The 22,415-nt window shown below is 42.3% G+C and overlaps 2 long non-coding RNA genes, 7 other non-coding genes and 1 pseudogene across 9 annotated transcripts; 2 read left to right on the plus strand and 8 right to left on the minus strand.

The window, feature by feature from the left end:
• The first annotated feature begins 13 nt into the window (after positions 1-13).
• Positions 14-10,758, plus strand: LOC129060167 (uncharacterized). The gene is made up of 3 exons (XR_010140415.1): positions 14-115; positions 3,911-4,067; positions 10,620-10,758. It is a non-coding gene; the product is annotated as an uncharacterized LOC129060167 (long non-coding RNA).
• On the minus strand, positions 3,540-3,621 carry TRNAS-GCU (transfer RNA serine (anticodon GCU)). The gene has a single exon. It is a non-coding gene; the product is annotated as a tRNA-Ser (tRNA).
• Positions 9,265-9,336, minus strand: TRNAQ-UUG (transfer RNA glutamine (anticodon UUG)). The gene has a single exon. It is a non-coding gene; the product is annotated as a tRNA-Gln (tRNA).
• TRNAQ-UUG (transfer RNA glutamine (anticodon UUG)) lies at positions 9,818-9,889 on the minus strand. The gene has a single exon. It is a non-coding gene; the product is annotated as a tRNA-Gln (tRNA).
• On the minus strand, positions 10,663-10,744 carry TRNAS-UGA (transfer RNA serine (anticodon UGA)). Its single transcript has one exon. It is a non-coding gene; the product is annotated as a tRNA-Ser (tRNA).
• A 46-nt stretch (positions 10,759-10,804) lies between the features above and the next one.
• On the minus strand, positions 10,805-20,453 carry LOC112133751 (uncharacterized). The gene is made up of 5 exons (XR_002915351.3): positions 20,357-20,453; positions 19,196-19,308; positions 17,847-17,929; positions 15,855-15,964; positions 10,805-11,471 (listed from the first exon to the last, which is right to left on the minus strand). It is a non-coding gene; the product is annotated as an uncharacterized LOC112133751 (long non-coding RNA).
• Positions 11,192-11,263, minus strand: TRNAM-CAU (transfer RNA methionine (anticodon CAU)). The gene has a single exon. It is a non-coding gene; the product is annotated as a tRNA-Met (tRNA).
• On the minus strand, positions 17,182-17,253 carry TRNAW-CCA (transfer RNA tryptophan (anticodon CCA)). Its single transcript has one exon. It is a non-coding gene; the product is annotated as a tRNA-Trp (tRNA).
• Positions 19,879-20,348, minus strand: LOC100446692 (histone H3.3 type 1-like; annotated as a pseudogene).
• Positions 20,454-20,912: 459 nt separating the features above from the next.
• Positions 20,913-20,985, plus strand: TRNAR-UCG (transfer RNA arginine (anticodon UCG)). The gene has a single exon. It is a non-coding gene; the product is annotated as a tRNA-Arg (tRNA).
• The last annotated feature ends 1,430 nt before the right edge of the window (positions 20,986-22,415 follow it).

Raw genomic sequence — 22,415 nt, forward strand, 5'->3', positions numbered from 1 at the left:
CAATCTAGGAACACGGTAACAAAAGTATACAAAAACCCATGTCCTTAAGAGGTTTGGAGTTGAAGAAAGAGAGGAGGAGGCAACACAGAAAACACAAAATGAATAAGTAGATTATGTAAGTAAATTATACTTTATATTAGAAGAGATATATTCTGAAGGAGTTAAAAATTATGCTTCTCTGGCATAGTGACTATTTTGAGTTAAAGGCACTTGAAAAATAGCAGGTGCAAGAATATCACTCTGACTTTCATTCTGTTTCTTAAAAGCAGAAGATTAAATTCCTCTGTGAAATAAGTCCTCCCTAAACTAGAATGAAAGTATCATTCATTCTAGTTTCTAGGGTAACTGAGGCTGAGGGAAATCTCTGTAAACAAATCTTGTTAAATGAGCCTTTATCCTCTCAGCCACTTCTCTACCCAAGTAACTACCCAAGCCCAAGCCCCTTTGCCTCGTTACATTTACATAGTTTACCACTTTCTGTCTAATTCAGCATGTAAGTGTTCCACTCTCACTGCACTGTAGTATCTTCATTTTCCAATGAAGGCTCTTGTGCCACAGAAAACTATTAAATGAATTTGTATGGTCTTTTTGTATTAATCTGCCTTACATCAATTTAATTCTCAGGTGCAGCTGGAGAAATTGTAATAAGAATAGAGGTAAAATTTTGCCTCCACTACAGTTCAAAAACGTAAAGATTATATTATATATTTTTAAGACATAGGGTCTCACTTTGTCACCCAGGCTGGAATGCAGTGGTGCAATCATGGCTCACTGCAGTCTCAACCACCAATCCTCCCGCCTCAGCCTCCCAAGTAACTAGAACTACAGGTGTGTGCCACCACATCCAGCTAATTTATTTTTTGTAGAGACAGGGTCTCGCTATGTTGCTCAGGCTTATCTTGAACTCTGGCCTCAAGCAGTCCTCCTGCCTCAATTCCCAAAGTACTCGGTTACAGACGTGAGCCACCATGCCCAGCCAAAACCATAAAGATTTTTATTATGACTTGCAAGGAGCAAAGACTATGTGTTTCAGTCAGCTATTGCTCCATTAAAACACACACACACACAAATGCTTAAAAACATACAACGATAAGCATCTGTGTGTGTCACTTGAAGGTCAACAGCTCTAGGCCAAATTATATGAATGGCTGTACCTTAAGGTGTAAGTACACTTCAGCTTACCTCCTTTGCGCTTCACGGTAGGAACTCTAGTTAGTTCAAAGCATGTTCTTTCTGGGGCCAAGAGTGAAAAGACAGCAGCTACCCAAGGGAAAATTTATCTCATGAAGATGGCAGAGGTGCATATGGACACTCAACTATGCAGGCATATTCAAAGGCCCTAATTGACTCATGCCTGCTAACATCACATTGACCAAAGTCATTGTCATGCCTAAGGCCAAAGTCAAAGTGATATGGAAATATACCACATCTCTTTGGGAGGAATTGCAGAGTTGTTAGGCAAAGGGCTTAGATATGGAAAGAAATGAAGAATTTACCAAACTTACAAATTAACCTATATCTTGAGGAAGAGAAAAACAGCCCCAGTAGCCAGAACTGGTCTGACACTAACAGCTAGGACTTGGCGTTGCTAGGAGCTGGCCTGGCTCTCACAGCAAAGCTCTGGTCAACTCCTATTGGATATAACCAATCTCAAAAAACACCAACAGGCAAGGACACTCTGTCGCCATTATGACTTGAGATAAAAACAAGACAATTCATAATCATGGTGAGTAAAAATAAGAAACAAGGACATCGTCAAATAACAAAAGTAACCAAATACCTCCTCCTTTCTGGCTAATATGACTACTGCTTCTTTACCAGTTATAGCGAGAATCCTGCTTTATCCTCTTGGTTTGTCTGTTTGTTTGTTTGTTTTTGAGACAGAATCTCACTCTGTCACCCAGGCCAGAGTGCAGTGACGCAATCTAGGGTCACTGCAACTTCCTGGATTCAAGCGATCTAGGCTCACCCACCTCCTAGGTTCAAGCAATTCTTGTGCCTCAGCCTCCTGAGTAGCTGGAATTACAGGCATGTGCCACCAAAACCCAGCTAATTTTTGTATTTTTAGTAGAGACGGAGTTTCACCATGCAGGCTTAAACCCTGACCTCATGTGTCTGCCCGCCTCCGCCTCCCAAAGTGCTGGGATTATAGGCATGAGCCACCACACCCAGCCTATTCTCTCACTTTCTAGATAAAAATTATTAGGATATACAATCACAAAATTATGGTCAGCTAATGGTTCACCATGGCATTTTGTCTCCCTCTTTGCAACAAACCAACAAATCCAATTTTGCTTGTCTACAGGTGTGTCTCTGGTTGGTCTTTGTCAGGAATTTGCCAACAGTCTTGAATTCTGAAACATTAAACATCACAGACATAGAAGCAGCTAATTTTTATATAACACCTCCCCTTTGTCCACCACTAAACCAGATTAAGGGGAGATGTGTTAAACGTGGAAGACAACAGAGCCTCTGATAAACCACATGAATAAAAAAAAAAAAAGAAAGATTTTTTTTTTAAGTTGGAAAGTTTTGCATGGCATAAGCATAACAAATTTTTCGTGTTTTTTGTTTAGATATGGGATGTTTACACACGGGCCAAATGGCGGTTTTAAATATTTATTTAGCAAGTTTAGCAGTCTTTTTTGTGTGTGATTTTTATATAACATAAATTTTAATGGTCCTGTGGGCTTCATTATTTAGGAATGACATGGCATATGTAACCAATTCCTTTTTTCTTTCTTTCTTTCTCTCTCTCTCTCTTTTTGTTTTTGTTTTTGTTTTTTTTAATGCGGGGAGGTTGGGGTTGTGGGGGGGTGGCGGGCTTGATATATTGCTCAGGTTGGTCTCAAACTCCTGGACTCAAGTGATCCTCCAGTCTCAACCTTTCAAAGTGCAAGGATTACAGACATGTGCCACTGTGCCAGGCCCAATTCCTTATGATTACACATTTATGATGAAAACTGCCAAAACAGCGAAACCAAAACTAAGAAGGAAGTGAGGACAGTGATGGTTCTTAACCCGGGAGACCCAAGGCACTTGCAAAACGACCACTAGACTCCACCCCCTAAAGATTTCGATTTAATTAGGTCTAGGGGAGGGGAGGAGACACGAGCATTTTGAGAAATCTCCCCAGTTATGTATAATTAACAACCACCGGATCACAGCTAGATAAGGAGAAAGGCTAGGCGCTACTCAGGGGGTTAAGCAAAAAATCAGAGGGTCGGAAATCAGTTTTCAACTACAACAGAGTCTTGCGGATCTGGAGCAGCGGTGGATACACCTCTGCCTGCGCGGAGGGAACGGAGCTAAAATACTGTAATTTTTCGGTCCTTTATAAAATAGAATCAGTAATCATGTTACCCACAGAAGGTTGTTAGTGCCAGCACACGTTAGTGTGCTAATACATACTGACGAATACCTCTCTTACAGGGAGCTAAAAAGACCCGATTCTCAGTGAGCAAACGGGGAAGTATACCAGATAATACCTCACTGAGGGGGAACGTTTAAAAAAACCCCAGTTGGCAGGGAAGGCCGAGCGACGAGGATGGGATTCGAACCCACGCGTGCAGAGCACAATGGATTAGCAGTCCATCGCCTTAACCACTCGGCCACCTCGTCACATGTTTAAGTTTCTCGCGATATGTGTAATGTTTCTTTTCTCAACAGTTTCATTTGGCAATTCCTATTTTTTTGTTAAATGTTTTCAGTGACGGAAATAATGGATAAATGGCCCTCTTACTCTCATGAAGGAAGAAAAACTAAAGAGGAGACTGGGAGGGAGGAATAGACCCTAATAAAGTGACAAACTACACTTTCTAAGGGAAAAATAAGAGAAATTAAAAAGGAAAAACGAATTAGTGACTGCTCCTGTTTTTTAAATCAAATTGGATTTTGTCTTTTTTCTTAGGTCATGTATATGAACACCATCATTAAACCAGGTATGTCTATTGTTGCATTCCTGGACATTCCCCGGTAGGATTCCCAGAGGGATGCCTGCCATATGATGGCACTAACGCATCTGAGAAACAACCATTGTCTCTCCTAGAAGCCCAAGTGGGTTACTGGTAAGTGTTGAAGTGATGGGTTACAGTCAAATTGTGATTGGTTCTGAGTATCAGACCCTAGATTTTGGACTGTATCTTGAAGAATCGTGGGGCCATCTGAGGGATTTTTGTTTTGTTTTTGCTTATTTTGTACAAAGAAATGTGACGAAAATGATACTTAGTGTTGTCACTTTTATTATCTGTTCGTATTTCATTTAAATTCTAAATTTAAAAAATAAATTTATTTTTATAGAGACAAGGTCTCACTATGTCACTATGTTGCCCAGGCTAGCCTCAAACTCCTAGGCTCAAGCGATCCACCCACCTTGGTTTACCCAAAGTACTGGGATTACAGGCATAAGCCACCATGTCCAACCTTTCTTTGGTTGTTTCTGATTCATTTCATCACGATCAGAAAAGTCAGTCTGATGCTAATATTCTGTGAAATTAGGCACAACAGAAGAACCCCATGACTTAGCAGTGACTGCCTGGCCAATTCCTGACAATATGCAGGCCTAGTGAATGGGGTCAGACCAGTTCCTGGATACCAGGGGCTGTTTTCTCACCTATACCCAATAAAGTTACAAAAACAATAATATTGTGTATGTATGTGTTTTGACATGATGTAGCATTAAAAAAATAAGGCCGGGCACAGTGGCTCACACCTGTAATCCCAGCACTTTGGGAGGCCAAGGCTGGAGGATCGCTTAGGCAACATGACGAGACCCCAACTCCACAAAATATACAAAAAATTAACCGGGTGTGGTGGCTGGTGCCTGTAGTCCCAGCTACTTGGAAGGCTGTGGTGAGAGGATCAGCTGAGCCTGGGAGGGCGAGGCTGCATCAAGCCATAATTACACTACTGCACTCCAGCCTGGGTAATAGAGTGACAGAGTAAGACCCTGTCTCAAAAGCAAAGCAAAGCAAAGCAAAGCAATTAAGAATATGATCAAGATTCAAACTGTATACCCTAAGGAGGTATCAAGGAATTACCTAACAAATATCAGACATATTAGGTATCAAATCATCATCAAAACATAGCAGGCCAAGAAATGAACAAATTTTCATTTTTTTAAAGCTTCAGTTAGCAACAAATTCTAAAGTGTTCTGGAAAGAAAAAATATTGCTTGGTCTTGATTGTGTTTGGATTAGGAATTATAAAACATGATAAACAAACCTGGACCTAAAGGGTTCATTAGTTCTTTGATTCGTTCAATCTTTTGATGAATATTTATTGAGCATTGCGTATGTTCCAGGCAATGTTCTAAGAACAAATGTATATGCCACACACAAAATTCCCTGCCCTGGTGAAACTTAATTATGTAGAAATAAGCAATAAACAACTTATAAAGCAAAATATAGGCCAAGCACAGTGGCTCACGCCTATAATCATAGCACTTTGGGAAGCCGAGGCAGGCGGATTCCTTGAACTCAGGAGTTTGAGACCAGCCTGGGCAACATGGTGAAACCCCATCTCTACAAAAAATACCAAAATTAGCTGGGCATGGTGGTGCACATCTGTAGTCCCAGCTACTCAGGAGGCTGAGGAGGGAGGATCGCTCGAACCCGGGAGGTCGAGGTTCAGCGAGCCGAGATTGCGTCACTGCACTCCAGTCTGGATGACAAAGTGAGACCTTGTCTCACCAAAAAAAAAAGCAAAATACACAGTATGTCAGAGGATGGCACATGCATAGGAGTGTTGGCAAGTTAAATAGGATGGTCAGGGGAGAATTAGCTCAGTGGTTCTCCGTGCTGCACATTTGAATCCATAGGGAACTTTTGAGAAGGATTCATGTCAGAGCATTATCCCTACAGATTCTAATTCACTTGCTCCGTCATGATATTAAAAGAGAGTAGCAGTCAAGCTCTTCAATACTGGCTTGATTATAAAGGAAGATACACAAAGGAAAACTAGTTTTAAAAAGGTGAGGGCAAGAGATAATTTTCCCAATCCGAAAGGTACCAGGAATTGCTCCCAATACAGCACTTCCTGACCAAGCAAAAGAAGGTGTCTGCAAAATATCAGTCATAGCATTAGACCAGCTCCAATTAGGGCTTATTCTGCCCTGAGGTCTCTAGAGTGTTTAACAGTGTGGTGGCCACACTTCCTGTGTAATCTCCTCCCTTTGAATGTTGGCTGGATCTAGTGACCTGCTCCTAACCTACAGAATATAAAAAATGTGATAGGATATTACTTTCATGATATCTCATGTGAGATATGTGTCTGTTGTTTTAACCTGCCAATTTGGGGGCAATTTGTTATACAACAGATAACTAATACATTTAGGAAGGCCTGATCAGCCAGAGAGCAGTGGATCCTATGGCTGAAAGGGAGTATAGTTGAGAATGTAAAAATACAAGACATCATAGCCATAAATTTGCCAAATCTGAGTTCAGATGCTAATCATTACATCATAGACCCTTTCCATAAGATTCTCCTATTGAAAGACTTGTGTATAAGCTTGGTGTAAATCTATACATTATCTTTTTGAAAAAAGCCATGACCGATAGATTAAATCTAAAGAGCATTAACAAATGCCTGCTATTTATTAATAGAGGGTATGGTAGGCTAAATAATGACCTCCAAAATAGGTCCACAACCAATCACCAGAACCTGTGAATATGTTACCTTATGTTACCTTAAGTGGTCAAAGGAATTTTGCAGATGCGATTTCATTGAAGATTTTGAGATGGAGAGATTATCTTGGATTATCTAAGTGGGTCCAATGTAATCAAGAGGGTCCTTATAAAAGGAAGGCAGGAGGTTCAGAGTCAGGAAAAGAAAATATGACTACAGAAGCAAGAAGTGATGCAAGCAAGGGGCCACTAGAAGCTGAAAAAGCCAGGAAAATGAATTATCTCATGATGTCTCCAGAAGATACACAGCCCTGCTAATACTTTTATTGTAGACTTCTGATATTCAAAACTGCAAAAAAACGTTTAATTCACATTGTCTTAGCCAGGGATGGTGGTGTGCACCTGTAGTCCTAGCTACTTGGGAGGCTGACAGGGAACGATTACTTGAACCCAGGAGTTTGAGGCTGCAATGAGCTATGATTGTGCCACTACAGTCCAGCCTGAGTGATAGTGTAAGACCCTATTTTAAAAAATAAATAAAATAGGCCGGATGCGGTGGCTCACGCCTGTAATCCCAGCACTTTGGGAGGTTGAGGCAGTCAGCTCAAGGTCAGGAGGTCGAGACAAGCCTGGCCAACACAGTGAAAGCCTGTCCCTACTAAAAATACAAAAAATTAGCTGGGCATTGTGGCGGGCACCTGTAATCCCAGGTACTCAGGAGGCTGAGGCAGGAGAATGGCTTGAACCCGGGAGGTGGAGGTTGCAGTGAGATGAGATTGTGCCATTGCACTCCAGCCTGGGCGACAGAGCAAGACTCCGTCTCAAAAATAAATAAATAAATAACAAAAAATAAATTCATATTGTCTTAAACCACCAAATTTGTGGTAAGCAATAGGAAGCTAATAAAGAGCCACTAAGATAGTACCATGAATAGGGCTAAATAGGCAGAAGGAAGTCTACAGGGCTTTTTTCTGGAACAATTTTTAGAGGCCAGAGAAGTTCACGGAGCTCTACTTTCGTTGTCATTGAGAGCCCTGGAGGATGTGTTTTGAACTGTAGAGAGAGTCAACGGAAGGAATTTCGAGTCCCACCAACAGTTGGGATTTCTGTATTTGGAGTCCAGAGTGTTAACCGTTATACCATGGTACCTTTGTATAACAAAGGTTCTAGGGAAGACTTGTATACTATTGCATCTGGTCAGTTAATCTTTAAAATGGGCATAGATTCAATGTAAGGAACACTAATAGCTTCTCATAGGGAGAAAAATGCAGGCTCTCAGATGACTTAATTTGTGGTTTGCACATTTTCATGCCCGAGTCCAGAGAGAGCATAGAGAGCATTCGGAGTGAGCTCTGAAGAAGAAAAAAGTCATAGGTGGGGCCTCTGACACATGAACCTTTACTCATCCCAGCAGATGATTAACTTACAGTGGTCTAACTGACTTCAGGCTCCAGCAAAGCAAAGCAAAGCTTTCAAAAGAAGAGCTTCTAGGATACATGAGGGTGATGGGCAGTGGACAACTTTCAGTAGCCAGAGAAAAGAGCAAGAAGCTGGATGTTGCTCCAGAAAAGAAGTGCAAATATGTGAGACTATCTACACATGCCCAAGTGTGCTTCTCCATTTGGGTAAACTCAAGAGCAAGGTCACCAAAACTGAGACAGGTCCACTGAAATTTGAAGCCTAGGTGCTAGCCATTAAGTCACCAGGACATGGAAATTGAATCCCTACTGAAAGACTGATGTGTACTTTTAACATACCAGCTAATCTTTCAAATAATGTGGACAATGCATTAGCTTAAGGAGTTTGGATGGCGCCCCAACTGAGTATAGACAGTAGAGGCTCTAAGATGTGTACAACTGCAGCGCTGTGCAGTCCAAACATTTTAAGGACAGTGTTAGTGCTTAGAAGCAGATGGGACGCTTTAAATAGGCTCTAGAAACAGAAGAAACTGAGATTGAGGGCTGTAAAACATAAACTCTTAATCACTGGGGCCAAGATTCTAACTTACCAGAATCTGAGAAACTCTGGGCAAAAAGGCAAAAAGAGACATCAAGTAAAATAGGAGTAGGGCTAAAATTTCAGAGGTCAGTAGAGACAGTTTTCTCTAGGACAAGGTGCCATGATGATTGGCAGCGCTTGCAGTCAAGTGGGTACACCTCGAAGGTGGGCTAATGATTTAAGAGAACCACAGAGGAGAATTGACCAAGAAGTTGCTAAAATCCCAAAGAGATTTGTACTCAAATTCCTGGATTCAGCATCCCGAGTGCTAACAGATATACTATGGGACCCTTACATGGGGCACTTGCTACTACAATTCTTATGTAAATCCTTGCATTTTGAGGGGCTTCCAAAGAAGAAAAGATTCGCAGGAGGGACCTCTGACACATAAACCATTAAGCATCCTGAGCACGCAAATAACACCCTGGCTGCCTTTGGGAACTCAGGGAAGTGTGGATGCTAAGAGAAAAGACCAAGAATGTACAAGGACATGATACTACTCAGAAGCTAGAAATGACAATCAGGAGTTACCTAACACTTGCTAATCCGGAGAAGAAACCGTGAATGAGAAAGTAAATCCACAGACCCAGAGGGTATTGACGATTTAAGAGATGAACGAAGGACGGGTCACCAAAAGCAAAACAGGTCCCACCGAGACTTGAACTCGGATCGCTGGATTCAAAGTCCAGAGTGCTAACCATTACACCATGGGGCCACTTTCTGTCACCCGTTTCATGAATGTATATAAATACTGATTACAGAGCGTGTCATCTATTCGATGCCGTATTCTATTAACATTTATTAAATTAATACTATCTGCATCCCATATAGCAGAAGCTCCAAGAGACTCACATGCACTACAAACATATCTGGACCAAGTCCGTCTTAGAAACTGACAAAACTTGAACCCGTTTGAGTATTGTTCAAAAAAGGAAAGAACTGAGGTCTGGTAGGTGAAAGACGTATCCTTAAACTTGCGTATGATAATTTAAATCTGAGGAACTCGCGTCCAACAAGAGAGGAGGGGCAAGAGAGAACAGATGTGAAATTCCAGGTGAAAGATTAGAGGATGCTGTTCTGCAGGAAAGCATCGTGCTGCCGACTGGGATGGGATGTCAAGGTGCTTAAGTAATCAGGTGTACGCTCCCTGGGTACAATGGTAATTTGAGAGAAGGAAAGAGTACTAAAAGTTCAGTAGGTCCCACCGAGATTTGAACTCGGATCGCTGGATTCAAAGTCCAGAGTGCTAACCATTACACCATGGGGCCAACAACACAGCACTCTCCTAACATATTTTTGATAGCATGAATGTAGTACGTGGAATTGGTCCATTGAGAGTGCTGTTTACTTTGGCCTCTCAAAATAGGTGCATAGTCCCAGATTCCGAGAAAGCAACAAAACTGCTCCAGCAGGCAGAAAGCAAGAACAGAACTCACCTTCCCAAAAACTTGTTCTGATCTGCCCACGCAGATTATGAATAGGAGCGTTCCTTGATTAATCAGAACTGCGCATTTGCTGAACTTTCAGGTCACGATACGTTTTTCTACTTAAGGGTTTATAAAAGAAAATATCAACACTTAGACATCTCTTAAAACATCTTAGCAACAGTTTTGGAGATTCTCTATCTGGTGTTTCCTCTTCAATTCTGGCCTCTGAAAGTAGGATGATACGAGGGGAACCAGAAAGGATCTGTTTGAGATATTGATTCCATAAGTTAAAGGCAAGCACAGTTTTGGAAGTCAGAAGTGAGCTGGATTTCAGATAGGGAGACAGCATTTCAAGAAGACAAAGGCAAAACAACTTGAGCGTTTTTCCATCATTTTTATAGCAGTGTCAGAAATTACTTGTGTTTTCAAGTGCTTTCCCATGTAACACTTCAAAAATCTCTAAGTCTTGTTACACAAAAGAACTAAAATTATCTGCTACCACTTTTATGGAGAAAGATAATAACAGGAAAATAAAAACTAATACTCCATGTTATTCTCTGTGATCGCACAGGTAGTGCACCGGATTTTCTCTACCTGAGAATGAAAAAGCACGCCGTAGTCGGCAGGATTCGAACCTGCGCGGGGAGACCCCAATGGATTTCAAGTCCATCGCCTTAACCACTCGGCCACGACTACGTGCCTCCTTCAACACCCTGGATATATTCCCATGAGGAATATATGTTTCTTTTCACAGACATCTTTAAATTTGTTTATTTTGACAAGGTAACAACTCTGGAATGTCTCTCATCCTGGTTAAAAAACAAAATCAAAATTTTAAAGATTTAGATATTGGCTAAAAGAGATATTGCAAATTGCAAGACTTGTCTGATGTAGGAAGTACGAAAGACTTTACGAGGAGGCCACACGCCAACCCCTAAATGGTCTCCAGATCTAAGAGACTGGCTGAAAGGCTCTCCACACCTAATTAGTAGGATTACAGATATTGAAGCCTGCAAATGCGCATTTCCACCAGGATACCGTGTGGATTCTTACACGGGTCAGGTCCGCTGACGTTTAGCACGCCTAATTTAAAACCCCTTTTTTGTAGGGTCCTAGTCTTCAAGTAAAAGATACACAGTCATATAGCAGAGGATGGTTTCGATCCATCGACCTCTGGGTTATGGGCCCAGCACGCTTCCGCTGCGCCACTCTGCTGTCGCAACGTTATTCCTGTCAAGTAGGTGTTAAAGGCTACAATGTTTGGCATCTTCCTAATTTTGCATGATTTGCTGTCGTTTGCCAAATTATCCTGGAGAATGAGAAGTGTACACTGGCCATCCATATGAGGCTGCACGCCACTTCCAAACACCAGCGGTTTAGAATTCTTCCTCGATAAATTCGAATCAGCTGAGGTTGAAGTTCTCTAAAACGGAAGCATGTTTCGAGTTATTGGAAAACAAAGTGCAGGCTAATTGGCATAATTTATAAAGGTGAAATTATAAATGCCTGGGCAAATTTCAGCCATTCCTGGATACCGGGTGGAGTCGTTATTACTTCCAAACATTTTTTACTTGCGATTTTCATCGAAAATATTCACAGAAAAAAAAAATTACAGTTGCATCGAGGAGGCAACAGAACCTAGACCTCCCGCGCGGCAGGTGAGAATGCTACCACCTAACCACCGGGGCTAAACGTAGTCACATGCATTTGTTTTCTTTTACATCTATCATCATATCGTCCTTTAAAAAAGTGACAAGGTATGTTCTCTGTCTATAATGTTTTAAAAATCCAATCAAATATTATGTCCAAATATTCTGAGTAAACGTTTGAACACAGAAGTAAGTCAATACGTAAGAATATTTCTCAGAACGTTTGAACGTAGAAGTAAGCAGAAAGTCTGCTGATACGTGACCCTTGGAGACTTTCAGAGTGAAAAAGACACTCAAGCCTGTAATCCCAGCATTTTGGGAGGCCGAGGTGGGTGGATAGCTTGAAGTCAGGAGTTCAAGACCAGCCTGGCCAATACGGTGACACCCTGTCTCTATTAAAAATACAAAAATTAGCCGGGCGTGGTGGCACGCGCCTGTAATCCCAGCTACTCGGGAGGCTGAGGCACGAGAATCACTTGAACCCGGGAGGAGGAGGTTGCAGTGAGCCGAGATGGCGCATCAAATGCACTCCAGCCTGGGTGACAAAGGAGGGAGGAGACGGGAGGGAAGGGAAGGGAGAAAATTTGAGTTTCAGGAAGGAAATCAAGCTCAGTCACTTGGCTGTTAACTGGAAGCCTCAGTTTTGGCTTTTTTTTTTTTTTTTTTTTTTTTTTTGACGGAGTCTCGCTCTGTCGCCCAGACTGTTTACTGCAACCTCCGCCTGCCGGGTTCAAGCAATTCTCCTGCCTTAGCCTCCTGAGTAGCTGGGATTACAGGCGCCCACTACCACGCCTGGCTAATTTTTTGTATTTTTAGTAGAGACGGGGTTTCACCATGTTGGCCTGACCTCAGATGATCCACACGCCTCGGCCTCCCAAAGTGCTGGGATTACAGGCGTGAGCCACAGCGCCTGGCCATGCATGGCCTTCTATTAAGAAGTTAATATGTGTTTCAAGAACTTCCTGGAATAAACAATAGGGTCCTAGAATACATAAAATTTATTTGCAACTTTAGCTTCCTGGGCAAAGGTCTCTGGGAATGGTAAAGGTATGTTGATGAAAATAGTGGAATACTAAAGTCATGTTAATATAGACAGTAAATTGGGCCGTGGCTCACACCTGTAATCCCAGCAGTTTGGGAGGCCGAGGCAGGAGGATCCCTTGAGGCCAGGAGGATCCTCTGAGGCCAGGAGTTCAAGATCAGCTGATGAATTGCCCAAGGTTATTTTTAAAAGGTGACTTCTACGTGTTACTCTGCATCGTGTTGCAAAAACTCAACAATTACAGTTGAACTATCCAGTGCATCTTTCCTGATACAGAGTAATCTAAGTTTTATCTGTCACATATGAAAACAAACAAAACTACGTCTACCTAGACTGTAGATCAGTATATAGGTTCTTTTCTCTGGCCTCTCACTCTTTTTTAAAATCATAGGTAACTCTCATAATAGTCCAAAATCCTGCTTTGGTGTAGATAGTCTGTGATTTCCCCCCTAAATCCCACATTCTGCACTCTTGGCACTCAGATTATCTAGTCAGAGGCCATCACTCTTATATCAATGCACTATATCTGGGTCAAGCATAGGCTTATCCTTGTAAATTTCATCCTTTTTCTTAATTACGAGTTGATATTGTCTGTCTTTTCCACTGGACTACTATTTCCTCCAGAGCAAAAACTTTGTGTGATGTGTCTTTCTGTGGAGCTGGCACAGAGTATATGTGCAGCAATTTTTTTTAACACAATTTGTATATTTTCTTTTTTCAAAAGAAAAACTTTTCATCTTAAAATATTTAAAAAATACAAGTCAGCAAAAAGCAAGCAAAATAAAATTCTGGGGTGTCTAATCCCACACCCAGAAATATTTACTCTTATTATTGTAGTATAATCATTAGCCATACGGATCATACTGTGTAATCTGACTAATCTAAAATCACACATGGCAATTAATTGCTTAATACATCATTTGTCTATTTCAAGTGTCTTAAGCATCTTTCTATATCAGATATTCTTCAATATCACGTTAAGGGCTACATAATATTTTGCTCTCTTATAAATAATAAATTTATTTAACCAATGCTCTCCTGTTAGTGTTCTGAGTTTCTTATTATTTTTCACTTCTGTAACTGAATAATACTGCTACTATTGCTCCCCGATCAAACCGAGGGTCAGGCTGCTTATTCTTGGGGCCCAATAATGAGATGCAGATGAACTGGGAAATAAGGGAGTTTCTTTTTTCTTTTTTCTTTTTTGAGACTGAGTCTTGCTCTGTTACCTGGGCTAGAGTGCAGTGGCACTATCTTGTCTCACTGCAACCTCTACCTCCCGGGTCCAAGTGATTCTCATGTCTCAGCCTCCCAAGTAGCTAGGATTACAGGTGCATACCACCGCGCCCGGCTAATTTTTATATTTTTAGTAGAAATGGGGTTTCACCATGTTGGCCAGGCTGTTCTGGAACTCCTGACCTCAGGCGATATGACCACCTCGACCTCCCAAAGTGCAGGGATTACAGGCGTGAGCCACCTCGCCTGGCCAGGAGTTTATTTTTGTAATGGAGTACACAGAGAAGGCCTGGAAATTATGGCCAGACCAACTCAAAATCACAGAGTTTTCCAGAGCATACTTTCTAAGCTACATGTCTACATGTAAGTGTGCATGGATTTAAAGACATACCCTTGGTGGGCTTTGGTTACATTCCAGCCTTTGTATAAGGGCACTGGCTTTTTTTTTTTTGCTTTTAATATTTAACTTAAACACTCAAAGTCAGTTCTGAAACCGTTGTCATGGAGGCCTGCCTATTCAGCCATTAGGGAGACATGACCTGCTGCACTATGTCTGCTGTGTCAAATGAAAACGATTCTCTCTTTGACCAAACTCTAGCCAGGCTCCTCTGTACATTCTTCTCAACTAGGCCTCAACTTTGACCTTTAAAGACTAAAGACACTAACATAGTTTCTAAGACCACATCCCTAGGATGACCTTAGTCCCCCTTAAAGTGCCTGCCTGAGAAAACTCAAGACTGCCAAAAGAATGCACTGTTGTTCCAAGCAACACCTGAAGATAAAGCCCCTTTCTCCCACTTCTGTGGGAAGGTAGGAGCTTAACTTCTGTAAGCACCAGTTAGCAAACGTAGATGGGTTTCATATGAACTAATCTCCTCTTTCTGAGTTTTGTAATTTTTCACTCCACTGAGCCCTGCTCACCCCCTTTTCTGTTCCTTCATTTTGCCTTTAAAATGCTCAGTGACAAGCTGGCATGGTGGCTCATGCCTGTAATGACAACACATTGGGAGGCCGAGGTGGGTGGATCACCTGAAGTCAGGAGTTCGATACCAGCCTGGCCAATATGGTGAAAACCCGTCTCTACTAAAAATACAAAAATTAGCCGGGCATGGTAGCAGGAGCCTGTAATCCCAGCTACTCAGGAGGCTGAGGCAGGAGAATCCCTTGAACCTGGGAGGTGGAGGTTGCAATGAGCCGGGATTGCGCCATTGCACTCCAGCCTGGGCGATAAGAGGAAGACTTCGTCTCAAAAAAAAAAAAAAAAAAAACGCTCAGTCACTTCTGCACAAATTTAAGTTGAGCTCATTTCATGCTCTACTCTTCTTTATTGGAATATTGTATGGATTAAAATCTGTACTGGGTGCAGGGGTCTCAGGATCAAGTGGCATCTTTTGATCTGCTGAAAAGCTAAATCTCAGAAATGTCTCAAATGCCACGTTTTCATTTTGTTTTTATTTTTTGAGACGGAGTTTCACTCTTGTTGCCCAGGCTGAAGTGCAGTGGCATGGTCTCAGCTCACTGCAACCTCTGCCTCCCAGGTTCAAATGATTCTCCTGCCTCAGGCCTCCTGAGTAGCTGGGATTACAGGCGCCACCAAGCCGGGTTAATTTTTTGTATTTTTAGTAGAGACGGGGTTTCATCATGTTGGCCCGGTTGGTCTTGAACTCCTGACCTTAGGTGATCCACTCACCTCGGTCTCCCAAAGTGCAGGGATTACAGGCATGAGCCGCTGCTCTCCACCCGGAAGTTATAAATCATGCAACCCCCAGTTAGTGACTCTGGGGCAGTAAAAAACTTATAGAAAAACAAGCTAAGCAGTGTCAGGTTATTGTCTATGCCTATTCTTTAGCAAAGTTCAGGACCCTACCATAATTCTTACCTGTTCTTGTGAATGCAGCTTCAATCTCCACAAAAGAAGGTGGTCAGTTTTCCTTGCCTCAAAGTTTATCTGTAAACTGAATTCCTCCTGTAATTATCTTGGCCTCTGCCCTAGAATAAGCAACAAAAAACAATTTAGCCTGTGAGGTGAGAAGCAAGATGGAGTCAGTCAGTCATCTTAGATTTCTGTCATTACTTATAATTCTGCCAAGGTGGCATCAGTGTGAGCAAATAAATTTCTGTCACTTAAGCCTCCCAGTCTATGGTATTTGTTATGGCAACCCTAGCAAACTAATATGATTACTAACAGTGAAATCTGGAGCAAGAAAATAATTACTGTGCAATAACAGAATAGAACTTTAACAGAACTCTAATTCTACACATTTTAGGAATACCGTACAATAGAAAATGCTTGCTTGTTAAAAAAAAAAAAAAAAAAAAAATGACAAGTGGGCAGGGCATGGTAGCTCATGCCTGTAATCCCAGCACTTTGGGAGGCCGAGGCAGGCAGATCACCTGAGGTCAGGAGTTTGAGACCAGCCTGGCCAACATAGTGAAACCCTGTCTCTACTAAAGATACAAAAATTAGCTGGGAGTGGTGGCACATGCCTGTAGTCCCAGCTACTTGGGAGGCTGAGGCAGGAGGATTGCTTGAACCTGGGAGGCAGAGGTTGCAGTGAGCCAAGATCCCACCACTGCACCCCAAGCCTGGGTGACAAAGTGAGACTCTGTCTCAAAAAAAAAAAAAAAAAAAAAAGTTTTATGTCAATATCTTTGGCAAGAGAGAAAAGATGGAAGCAAATAGACCATTGTAATAATTGAGAGAAGTGGATAAATGGGATATGAAATACGAGGAGGTAAAACTCAGCACAACTTGGGACTCCTTTCAGAAGCGAAGAAGAGGTAATGTCCAGGATGGCTCCAAGTTCCTGACTCCAGGTCGAGTGGGGATGAAACTGAGAAGAAGGCATGAAGTGTTGCAGGCAGATAAGCAAAGGAAGAGTCAGGAAGCAAAGAGGGCAGGGCATGAGCATGGAAAAAGCGCCAACGTTTAGGGGTTTATGTGTAGGAAAAGTTATCTAATGCCAGAAGAGAGCATTTAATCTCCCTTTAAAAAGGTGGCCAAAGATAGACTGTCCACGAGGGGAATTCTTCATTTTAGAGTCATAACAGCAAGCCAAGGGCAAAAGAGACAGATCTCACTTATCTGTGAATGCAGAAAACAAAACGTGTCCTTTCTGTCAATGTCTTGAGTTATTTATCTCGGGTTGACTGACTAAATATCTCAGTACAGATCATTTTGCCCCCTTCCAAAACACAAACACCCCTGACCCCGACGTGACTTGAACACGCAACCTTCTGATCTGGAGTCAGACGCGCTACCGTTGCGCCACGAGGTCACAGAAAGCCCCCATTTTCGTTTTAAGATAAGCATCTAGTCTTATCCTCCTCCCAAACAATTTCTTTATTATTTGATTTGATCTCTTTTCACAGTTTCGTTAAGGCTTTTTTGAGAAAAATAAGGCAGTGGTCGGATTAAATATTAACCCCAAACCCAAATAAATGCTCCATATACGAAAAACAGTTGTTTCTCAAGTTCAATCTTTCCATTTCTCAAATTTCTCTGTTTCGAGAAAAAGTGTCTATGTGTTGGGTTTAGATTAGCAGTGAAACAGTAATAAGAACGGTTATGAAGTTTGTACTACTACTTTCTGTAAATGCGCTAGACTACTCCCTCTTCAGGAAGAGGATTCCAGCATTTCACTGCCCCGCAGGACCTGCCCTAGCTAGCACTTACTTCACTCAAACCTATCCGCACACCCGCCCCATCCTCAACCTACTGGGATTCAGAAGCCTAACATAAATAATATCTCTTGCCTAAACGCTCACTTCTCAGTCCAAATTCGCGGGCCCTCTGGTCTCTGTTGTGTACATAAGCCATTCAGTTCACAACAATAATCCCAAAGAATCCGCTGACATTTACTGAACTCACCGTTTTCCACTAGCCCCATGGAATAACTTCCTCCAGCCCAGCTATTCTCAAGAAGTGCCTCAGGGTCGGAAGCAGCAGGGAACCTAGGAAAAAGGGAACCCCACACCTACTGAATCAGAAACTGGGTGTGGGGCCCACCAGTCTGTTTTAACCAGCCTTCCAGGATATTGGGATGTAGGAAAAAGTTTGAGAATCACTGTTCCAGCCTAGAAACCAGATACTTTGCTCTTTCAAGCAAATAAGGCTGGGCGCGTTGGCTCTGGGAGGCCGAGGAGGGCGGATCACCTGAGGTCGGGAGTTCAAGACCAGCCTGACCAATATGGAGAAACTCCTTCTCTACTAAAAATACGAAATTAGCCGGGCTTGGTGGCGCATGCCTGTAATCCCAGCTACTCGGGAGGCTGAGGCAGGAGAATCGCTTGAACCCGGGAGGCAGGGGTTGCGGTGAGCCGAGATCGCACCACTGCACTCCAGCCTGGGCAATAAGAGCGAAACTCCGTCTCAAAAAAAAAAAAAAAGAAAAGAAAAGAAAGAAAAAAAAAGAAAAGAAAAGTCCAGCCTTCTTAGATGGAGGAAGGACAGTTCATTAGTTAACTGTGCTCTTGTAACAAATACTACAGACTGGGTGGCTTAGACAACAGAAATCATTTTCTCACCGTTCTGGAGACTAGAAGTCCGAGATCAAAGTATTTGTCTGTTTGATTTTTTTTTTTCTTCCCTGAGGCCTTTTTTGTTGGCTTGCAGGTGACTATCTTCTCCCTCTGCCTTTAAATGATTTTTTCTCTGTGTGTCCGTGTTCTAATCTCTAATGTCATAAGGACACCAGCCCTTATGATTTGGGCCCTACTTTCATGATCTCAAAATACCTTAATTACCCCCTTTAAAGACCCTATCTCCAAATACTGTCACATTCTTTTTCCCTTTATTTATAAACATTATTTCATTCATTTCTCCATTTTGCAGATGAAATACTGTCACATTCTGAAGTACTAGAGATTAGGGCTTCAACATATGAATTTAAGGGGGTTGGAAGAAGGCTAAATTCATTTCACACAGGTAGTTTCCAGGCGAAGCTGTACTGACAATTTCCGAGACTGGCATAGGGAAAAGGGATAGGAATGGGGGCTCCATGGTGAACATCTACTGTCTCTTTGCTTTTCCCACTCCTGGTTTAGGATTTAGCTTTCTCAGGGCTCTCAAAATCAGCGACTCCTCAATCAGCTTTCCAGATGACAAAATTTTGTTTCTGTTATCTCCTCTCCCTATTTGGATGTATATTTTAGTGCTGTTTGAGTGAGATCTGCGGAGTATGCAAAAGTAAATTCTTGTGTTTAACCCGCAATCTTTACCTGGAAGCATCGTAAGGCAGCGGTGGTTCCCTGCATGTGGAAAGCAGTCTGGTTCTGCCTTTCCCTCTCCAGCTCTCAACTCAAGAATTCCTTTCTCATCGTGGCCTTTCTCTCTGCCAATCAAAAGATAAAGCACTCGATCAGTAGTTATTGAAGTACCATATTCCTGCCCTTGGCAGTTATCTAGTTGAAACTTCACAGTATTTTTTTATATAGTTTAATATATTTTAATAGCAAACTTACAGAAACAGCACAGAAGACAGACAACATTAAAAACATGTATTTGCATATAGGACAACTCAGAAAAGTATAGTGAATGGATGAAATCTACTGTATGATAAAGATGCTACAACACCATTTGGTTTCCGTCAATAAGAAATTTACTTGTTTTTAAAAAAATCCAAATGCTGGCATTGTCCAGAAAAATTTAACAGATTTATTTATAATTATTATAAAGTTGAACCGCTGAAACTTGTTCACTGAAACATTTTAACTTGCATTAAGGCTGTACGTTTCCGCATTTATATTAAAAAATCACACCCAAATGAAAATGGAAAAATTGCCAATACCTGATTTCTGTCCCCTATTTTTCCACTCGCAATCATATACCTAGGTACCTTTTGACTCCAAGGGAAAAAAAAATGACGTTCAGAACTACCAATAACAGGAAGAAGATAATTTTTTTTAATGAAATGTTTCCATCATGGTGGATTCTTAAGCACGTTCTCCACGTATGCGGCGTGCTAGCTGGGTGTCTTTTGGCATAATTGTTACACGTTTGGCATAGATAACCCACAGGTTGGTGTCTTCAAAAAGGCCAACCAGATAGGCCTCACTTGCCTCCTGCAAAGCACCTATAGCTGCTCTCTGGAAGCGCAGATCTGTTTTAAAAGTCCTGAGCAATTTCTCGCACCAGACGCTAGAAGGGAAGTTTGCCAATCAGAAGTTCAGTGGACTTCTGATAACGTCTAATTTCACGGAGTGCCACAGTACCAGGCCTGTAAGGATGAGGTTTCTTCACCCCTCCAGTAGTGGGTGCACTCTTGCGAGAGGCTTTTGTTGCCAGTTGCTTCCCAGGTGTTTTGCCACCGGTCCATTTGCCGGTCGATTTGCGGGCAGTCGGCTTTCTACGAGCCATGGTATACAGACCTCCTTACTTACCCCGCTTCTCCTTTGGCTGGAGCTCGGCGAGCGAGAGGCGGCGCTGGGCTGGCGTTGGAGAGCGACGGCAGGACAGCGGCGGGTACGAACACAATTGCAGTATTTTTTTTTTTTTTGACAGAGTCTCGCACTGTCGCCCCGGCTGGAGTCTGGAGTGCAGCGGCACGCAGGCGCCCGCCACCACGCCCAGCTAATTTTTGTATTTTTAGTAGATACTGGGTTTCGCCGTGTTGGCCAGGCTGGTCTCGAACTCCCGACCTCGTGATTCGCCTGCCTCGGCCTCCCAAAGTGCTGGAATTACAGGCGTCGTGAGCCACCGCGCCCGGCCATTAGATTTTTTTTTTTTTTTTTTTTTTTTTTTAATACTTTGGGTTTTAGGGTTAGATTTTTTTTACCATTAGATTGAACTTCGTCTTCCCCCAACCAGGCTGTAAGTTTTTTTCAGGGGTTGGAAATTCCTTGGTTTACGACAATGATTTCACTATACTTAGTACATTTACAGCTCATAGGGAGGAGATTATTTTCTGTCAAAAAATTGTCCAGTTTCCCAGCCCGAGACCACGTGGCCGAATGGATAAGGCGTCTGACTTCGGATCAGAAAACTGAGGGTTCGAATCCCTCTGTGGTTATTTGGGGGACTGACTACTCTGGTGTTATTTTCCTTCCTCAAAGCTGGTTAATCAGAAATGTACTTCTTTCCATTTACTTCACTAAGTTATCTTCATTGTAGATCCCTTCCTACACATCCCTTGCCTTTGCTCTGTACTTAGTCTGTTTATCCTCTCTCCACCATAATGTCATACAGTCCATCTTCTGGGCCCACGCTACTCAAAATTTGGTCCAGTCCCTGAACCAGTAACATAACCTGGGAGCTTCTTAAAAATGACAACTTCTCGAGGCCGACCTCCCTTTCTAGTCCGCACTACACTTGACCTACTTAGAATCGCTGTGTGTGGGCTCTAGGATTCTGGGTTTTAACCAAGCTATCCAAGTGGTTCGTTTGCACACTCGAGTATGAGAACCATTTACAGACCTTACAGGCTGTAGAATGCACTCCAGACCATAAAGCACGTCAGACCCGATTACAATTTAGCGCCAACCTACGTGGGTTTTAAGGCTGTTACGACGGGGATAATGTGAAGCTGCCATGGGAACCTCTTGGAAAGACTGGGGTACGAAGGAAGGCAGAAAAGAGGTCCACACGTTTGACAAAACTATCTTCTAACAAATACAGAAGACTGGTAGAATTAGAAGAATCACCATTTGCAACCCGTAGAAAAATAATAGACCAAAGCAACGAACGAGCTTAACGACCTTAAAACCATTAGGAAAAGGTGGCTGGGAAATAACATATGCTCATGGTGTTAAGTGCCACCCCAAAACTACTTGTCAATTGCAAAGAGAGAAATAAAGAACCTTCGGGGGCACCACTCGGTCTTCACCATCAGCAGGATATCCCTACAAGTACCTCCTGATGTGAAGTTAGTACAGTGCAAAGAACAGCGTCTGGGCAAAAATGTTTAACCTAAATCTAATCACTCAAATTAATCTCAAGAGCAATCATTTAGATTTATCTTCTAATTTAAAAGGAACAAAAATAAATTAAAAGATGCCATAAGGAAATAATGAGACAAATCCAGAATGTAGGACATTCTATGAGACAATTAGACTTTTTTGCTTCTTTTGTTTTGTTTGTTTTGTTTTGAGACAGGGTCTCGCTCTGTTGCCCAGGGCTGGAGTGCAGTGGTAAAATCACGGCTCACCGCAGCCTCGACTTCCGGTGATCAAGTGATCCTCACCTCAGCCTCCTGAGTAGCTGGGACCACAGGCACACACCAACATGCCTGGCTAATTATTTTTCTATTTTTTGTAGAGACCGGATCTCCCTGTGTTGCCCAGGCTGGGGGAAGGAAGGGAGGAAGGGAGGAAGGGAGGAAGGGAGGAAGGGAGGAAGGGAGGGAGGGAGGCGAAGATTAAAAGATGTCATGAGGAAATAACAATAAAAAGAAAAAGCTGGGAAACTGTTCTAATGTGAAAGAATAAACATAAAAACTGACTC

Source organism: Pongo abelii, chromosome 5, assembly GCF_028885655.2.
Source record: "Pongo abelii isolate AG06213 chromosome 5, NHGRI_mPonAbe1-v2.0_pri, whole genome shotgun sequence".
Lineage (NCBI taxonomy): Eukaryota > Metazoa > Chordata > Mammalia > Primates > Hominidae > Pongo > Pongo abelii.